Genomic DNA, 7,930 nt, shown 5'->3' with positions numbered 1-7,930 from the left:
CAAGGACACTAACAAGGAGAAGTTTGCAATTTCCACATACAGAGTTTTAAAATACATTAGAAATAATAGCTTTATTCAATGTTCAGCCTCTGCTGGACTTACTATTTTTTTTAACTTTTACTCTGATCAAGACCGACCCACGAAGTCAGGTATTAATGCCAACCGAAAATTGTTATACAAATTTTCTATTAATAAACGATAAAAAAGTAAAGGATTGCAAGAGTTTGGTCCAAAAATATGTCCCAGCCGCTTATCAAGATTTTTATAAGACTCTTTTCGGAGATTTGGCTACAGACCAACCTGAAGAGGATCCACCCGAAACCGCTGAGGAGAATGAAGGATATGAAACTGATTCCGCACTAATTTAAGAATGAAACACTGTTAATTTTTAAAAACAATAAACATTTTTTCAAAATAATATTCGTTAATATTTTGGTGCAAGAAACAGGCAACTCCAAATTTTCAAAATATTTTTAAAACATGTAGACGGAAAAAATTGTACTTATTTTTCATAATAAACTAACGCATTATGCCTAGTTTATATAAATTCAATTAATTTATGTATTTACTTAAATTTATTTTCAGACAGGAAAGTTTTTTTAATTTTCCCAACATTTACGAAATGTGGTGCAATAATCAAGTCCTGGACTTGCCTGTTTCTTGATCCAAATCGGTTAAACGGGCAAGTCCTTTGCCTTTATATCTTTCACTATATGCCAGGGACTTGCCTGATTCTTGCACCAAAAGACGCGCAATTTAAATTTATATGGGTTGATATGTTTAAATCATTTTATGAGGAAAATGGACTTGCCCGGTTCTTGCACCAAGGTCTTCAATTCCGGATGATAAATCGTGGATTCCTAGATTGTAAGTCCATAGCTGGCGCAAATAATATACTTTGCTGCATGTCAAATGCGGAGCGGGTAAGGTTTTTTGTAGATCAAAACAAATAGCACGTTTTTCTGGACACTGTCTTGCTGATTCCTTGGCGACGTTTTTTAAATTTTTGGCTGCTTCAGCTTGACGTAGATGACGATCATGTTCTCTGGCACTCTTCAGATTCTGGCTCACAAGAATTTTTGTGAGTAATGAACGTGTCACACTTTGTACATGTGTCTGAATATGGTCGGTGAAAAGCTAAGTTGAAATGGGTATTAAAAATGTCTCGGTATTTGCTCAGCTTTAATGGTCGGGCTTCTTTTTCATGACAAAATTCTTTCTATAGCTTGTACATTTTTAAGTAAAATCTGTATTGTTGTGACGAATTCATAATGAGTTGGAATGCTTCCTCAATTTTAGCAAAGGAACCAATTTCAAAATTACGTAAGCTAAAGGAAAGTGCATTTATAATGTTAAATGAAGATAAATGCTTAGCTACTTGTTCGGTTGATTTTCATAATACATGGATTCCTTTGCTAAAGAGAGAGGTAGATCAGGGTATTCTCAAAATTAATTAATGATTTAAAATATTTGATATTCATGTATTTTCTATGATTAATTTACATTAAGATCACACCCCTTTAATTTTTAAAAAAGTAACCTTTGAAAATTTTGTTATCTTTCAAAATAGTTTGTCAAACTATTAATAAACCGTCAAATCATATAAAAAAGTATATAAAGTATTTTCGAATTAGGAAGAAATTTTGATGAGACTGGATTACTAAAAATTTGAAAGATAAGTATATTTTATTTTTAATTTAATTTAATTTTACTTTAATTACCTTGATAACGGTAGTAGATATAACTACCGAAACGTTGGTTCAAATAAGGTATTTTTAAAAAAAGTAGGTCTTCTTGTTGTATTTTATCGTTTTTTAATTATAATATTCATAACAAAGTTAGGTAGGATATTGAAAAGAAGAAACGAGCTCAGAGATTAATAGATTGAACCTCAGCTCCTAGGTATATAAAAAAATCTATTATACCTCAAGTAAATTATTGTATTTGAAACTTATTGAACTTAAATTAAATTAAGTATATCGAACGGTATCGTTACAGATTTAAGTTCATATTTCTTTTAAATACGTGAATAAGTCTATTTTCTTCTTCTTTTCAATAATTGTTGAGCGTGTGAGATAAAAATTTCTAAATTGATTTTTGCTATAAGTGACGTAATACCCAATATAATAAGTAACTCATTGTACATTTTTGTTACATTTAACTCGGGAGACAAATACTTGCGATTTGGATTGTCTTTTCTAGTATAATGACTCACACATTTTGGGAATGAGTTTATATGCTGTTTTGCTATAACTAAGTTTAAAGACTCATCGTCTATTTTATTGCTAGGGACATGTCTGCCCCTTTGATCCGTTTGGACGACTCCAGACTCCTTCTTTTTCTTTGTGACGTTATAAAACCGTTTGCGGCTAATATCTAGAGTTCTCAGAAAAAACTCTTTGCATACACGTTTATTTTGAAGTTTTATCACAGTGCTAATACTCTTTTGTCTGGTGATTTTTAGACGGTGCATTTTTGGAGCATTATTTTGTATGCACGATGCAATAAAGGTGCTCTGTAGATTCCATCCATTAGTTTTGATTCCAAGATTCCAATAATCAGTAAAAATTGTGTTTCTAACTTCATCCGTAAAATTTTCTGTACACTTGTATCTGCATATATGGTCATAAGCCTTAACAGATTTTGCATGATGTAGTTCACCCTTGCGACCAACGTATTCTTGACCACTTTTTCTTCGAATTTTTGAACAATTTCTTTTCCATGTCGCAGTTTTACGAACCCTTTTTCTGGACATTCCCAGCTTCAATCAAGTTTTGCACTTCAACATCATCGCCACCACTGCTACTTGGAACATAATCTCCATCTATATCAGAGTTGTCGGAGAATGGCTCTGAAAAAGAGTCATTTTATTAAAATCTGTTGTAGGTATTTAAATAATAACGAAAAAATGCAATTATTATGATTATGTTCTTAGTTCCATATGAATTTTTAACGCTATAATGAAAAGAAAACTCGATTTGTATTATCATAACCTTAAAAAATTGATATCATAAAATATGTACGTTAATTTTTATTTTAAATAGAAATTTTTCTTGCTATAATAACTACTTACCTCTTTCATCGTCTGATGTAAGCATTTTGAAATGAAAAATGCATTTCGATCACTATTTTTCAGGATTTTAGTACGACAACTGACACTGACAAAATCGTTAGTAATGAACAGAATATAACAGTTTCCTTGGCTGCAAATGGATCCAAGTACACTTGGACCCGTTTAGCTCTAGACAACTGTTAAGATAATGGTAAGTAGTACATTTTCTTATTGATAGACGGAGCCATTAAGACTTGTTTTATGCTTGGATCTCTTTGCCACCAAGTAAATGTATATATTAAGTTTTGATTTCTGCACTTAACTCGATATTGAAAAAACTCGACTTGAACCCCTTGGCTTCTGACCCCCTCAATTATATTTTATTAACATTTTAGGGTGTAGTACTCATAGGCATACATTAATTACTAATAAAAGAAAATCAAACAATACCAGACCAACATATTTAGAAAAATCACTTGTATACTATTATAAAGTATGCATTTTATTTATTTTAAACTATTCTAGTTTTTGTGATAATTTTTTGTTTTTGTACATAATCTTTAATAACTATTAGCTTTGCCAATAGCTTTATTAAATGGTAAGACATTTAAAAATTTGTATTAATATATTACACTAGGTTTAGATTATTTTTAAGTATTAAGTCGTACATCACGTTTTGGCTTTAAAAAGGCCCTCTAATAAGTTATATGGTTGTTTAAATAACATTTGTTAGAATTATATTGTGTACCTTTAGGTTTGTTAAACTATTGTTAGAGGAGGCATATTATAATGTATTAGCCAGAGCAGTATTTTTTAAAATAAAATTTTCCTAAAGTACAGTCGCATCATTAAATCGTGGAAAACTGCCCTTACGCCAAACAAGCAAATTCATTTAAGAAATCCCATTTGTACTGGGGAGGAGCATATAAAAAGAGACATTAATTCTGTTTTTACCCGATGCCAAGTTATTCCCAATTTAGGAGCCACAGAAACACGAAATAGCACATAAATTTCCGCCGTGCTCCTTTTTACCCGCCGATAAATCTACGACTTGTTTTGCAACAGATTTATCGGTAATATTTTACAATTCGCTTTGCTTGTGTGGTTTGCTGCTGCTGCGTTGTTTTGTTTTCGTTTTGTTCTACTCAAATTCCGGATATTACACTTCGGGGTTGTTTAATGCATAATACTGTTAACCCAGTAACCACTTTTCCCCGAGTTCAAATTTGAAGTTTATCTACATCTGTTAGTTATAAAGGAGTTTTACTATACAGGACACTGTTCTGAAATAACTAGATATACAATAGATATTATTTTATAAAAACCCTGCATTACCCAAACAGCACGCATTCTCCGATGTATGTCGTGCATTGGTCCAAACTAGGTTGAAATGTAGATGGATGGTCCATGGATTAACAATTATGGATATCCGTTGGTAATTTTGTACAAGCCAATTTTATATGTAATATAAGTTTACCTGAGTCCAATGGATAGATTTTTTGAGAATACATTGGACTCATTTTTATAAGTAGATCAGATATCAATTACTGGTTCTAATGATGTTTATCCATTTTGATGAAGATGCATAACCTACCACGGATTTAAGAAATTCTTAATCCCACGGCTTAAAAACAAGTATAGTCGCCTCGCTCCTATACTTTTGGTCCGTGGGGACCAGTTTGGAACCTTTAGATCTTGTCTGTGAATGGCTATAAAGGAATTCTTACAAAAAAAACAAAAATTATCAGGTGTACTTAAGTCTGGTCAGTCGGGGGATGCCAAAGCTTATATGCTAATGAAAGTGAGGACCAGTTGTTGGGGTATCATGCTTTAGAGAACCATAATGTGTTATATAGTCGCGTTGTTTGTTAATATAATGTGTTATGTGTCAAATATCTATCAACATTTATAATATATTAATTGCATCCTAAATTAAACACAAAGTTCAATTAAATCGGACAAATAGCAAAAAAGTTATGATGGTCACGTGACCCTAAAATCTATAATTTTAAAAATTAAATAATTATATCCTCAACAAATCTCAAATACTAAAAATGCATAACATCCTAAAACTTACCTAATACTTAAATCCATATTCTACATTAAATAAATCAATACGATCCACGGTGTATAAATCCCATTATTTTTAAATGAATAAAAAGTCCGAATTTGTTTTTGAGCCACCCGAGTTGGCCTTGAAATCACAAACACTTTGCCGAATTTTTCTGGCCGCAATATACAATTTCCCCAAATGATATGCACATATTCGGAAAGCTCAGAGTTTTTCTGATTAGACGATACCTTTAATTGACAGGTTCCGGGTAATTTTCATTGAAAATTTAACGAAACTGTGACACTCTTCCGAAAAATAACGTGCCGAGATACCTGCTGTTGGCGGCCATATTGGATCATTTCACCCTTGTGGTGACGTTTAAAGAAAAAATCGGAGAAAATTGACTTGTTTGAGAAAAACCATTTTTTTCGGTACTTCTAATGTACCTTGGATGCTGAAATTTTAGTATGTGTTGTAAAACAGAATTTGGGATCTTATAGATGAGGTTTCATTTTCTAATAATGTACAGGGACGCCGCAAATGAATAAAACGCAAAAATGCAGATATGTCAAAAACTATTAATGTTAGAAAAATTCTAATTACACGTAAATAATCGGCTTATTATATTGTTTAACACCTGAAAATATGAATGGTCCAGGTGGCGCCACTAGAAAGTTATTAAGGAAAATATGATTTTTGGGTCGGACCTTCATGGGAAAAATTAATTATTGCTCGCCCTGTATAGTGCACAAAAATTTCGTTTATATGACCTTTGAAGGAGAAATAATAAAGGTTTTCTTTCGTAGAAACTATTTTTCTAAAATAAGTATCGTTTAGCGAAAAATTCCAAAAAACTGAAAATGCCAGAACTCGTTAAAATTTTTTTTTTCAAAAAAAAGCTCGAAATATGTCATTTCTTATATAAAACTAAGCATTTTCGCCGAAACACTTTTTTTATTTAAATTATAGTTTAACTTCTAAAACAGTTAAAATTTTTTTTTTACTCACTTTTACTCGCTTATATTTACTCACCCTGTATACGGATCTTGCCCAAAAAGTATACAGTTCTTAAGCCCTCAATAACTTTTATCTCCTAAGAATTTCAAGTCGTTTAAAGGCTTTAAATTTGAGTTCTCGCCGGAGAAAGGAATTTCACACGTTTTTTTACCAATTTTCGACTTTAACTTGGTACCGCTCCCTTTGTGTGTACCGAAAAAAAATTATTTACGGATCCATAATTGTCAATGTATTAGAAGCTGACATGCCAAATTTCGTCGTTTCGCTACTCATATTGCCAAAGATATGAATTTTTATTTGCCAAAAAACACGATTTTTGAGTCGGAGAGCACGGACATAATATACTCGTTGATGCTCCTATATAAAAATTAGAAACCATTGGAAAAATTAATGAACTCATGAAAAGCCATTGAACTCATATTTTTATAGATCCATCAGACGATTATCTTTTCTTATGTATGTATAGGACATACCAAGGATTTAGGTAAATTTCACACCCATCCATTGAAAAAAGTGAAAAATCATTGGACATTGGACAATTCCAATTACCTCTTAATGAACCTGTTTGCCAAATATATGGACGTGCAATGGACTTTTTACACCAAATTATAAATATTTTGAGATTATGTTATCATTGTACCTTCATCCATTTTTTGTTTCCTAGTTATTTGGATATATTATGGATTAGAAAAAGTTTCTATTTTACATCAACAAAGTTTCTGGCCGGAAAAATTTATGACATTCGTATAATCCTATTCACTAGTTTTCTTCATGTACATACAATCATTTTTCAAAAAAAAAGGAAACTTTTAGATATCCATTGGATAGATTTGTGCGGTCTGGGTATTATTCCCTTGATTGTATAGTATCAGACTTTGAAACCCCGCTAAAATTTTAAATTTTGAAAACTTTGGAGTTGAAAGGACGTGTAATGCCAATTCTTCAAATGAAAAGGCCCGCAGGCTCTAGGCAAAAAATATTGAACTACCATGTGATGATTTTAGGGTACATGTGATGGAAACAAAGAGAAAATGCCTAAAAGGTTATGTTCAGTAATGGTATTAGCATTACTTGCAGTAATTGTTTAAATACTTATATTAATCTCACTTCTCTAAGTAAATTTTAAATGACCCTTATATCTAAAAATATGTCTGCTCGCTAACACCAAAATTCCTCATTCCCCTCCTAAAAATGAACGAGGAACCAGACGTGAGAGGAGTGGACATGCACTTAAAAGGGAACCATTTTCATGTATTTGAGGCATTTTGAATATATACTTCACTAGTACTCAAATTAAGTAATTAATCCCGTAAAACCTTGTCGATTATCGAAAATACCGGCCGGTAGCAGGAGTGACGGGCAGCTCAAGTATATAGAAGAAAGCAATCAACAGCCTATGGTATGTTCATTTTTATTATCCTTTTTCTCTCATAAATTTATTGCTCTCACCCCCACATGTTGGTCCTTCGAGCCGGATTATCCTCTGAAATAACATGATACCATTTAGAGGGACAAATTAATTCTTGGATATGAGCAACTCTATTTGCGACAAAGGTTGACCATTTTCGTGGCTCATTTTTTATCCAACACAAAACAATTGTTGCATCTGTCCAAGCAAAAATCTCAATAATTTTAATTTTATTAGAGAAAACTCCCAAAACATAAGTTACCAATTTCGAGAGTAATACGGCCGCGCATAACTCTAAGCGGGGAATAGAAATCCTTCTTAAAGGGCACACCTTTGATTTTAAAATGAAAAAATTGGTTTTTATTGAGCCATCTTTATACAAATTTCGTAAGTATACTAC

The sequence above is a fragment of the Anthonomus grandis genome, chromosome 6, assembly GCF_022605725.1.
Source record: "Anthonomus grandis grandis chromosome 6, icAntGran1.3, whole genome shotgun sequence".
Lineage (NCBI taxonomy): Eukaryota > Metazoa > Arthropoda > Insecta > Coleoptera > Curculionidae > Anthonomus > Anthonomus grandis.
The sequence above is the reverse complement of the archived record's forward strand: the minus strand, read 5'-3'. Positions refer to the sequence as shown.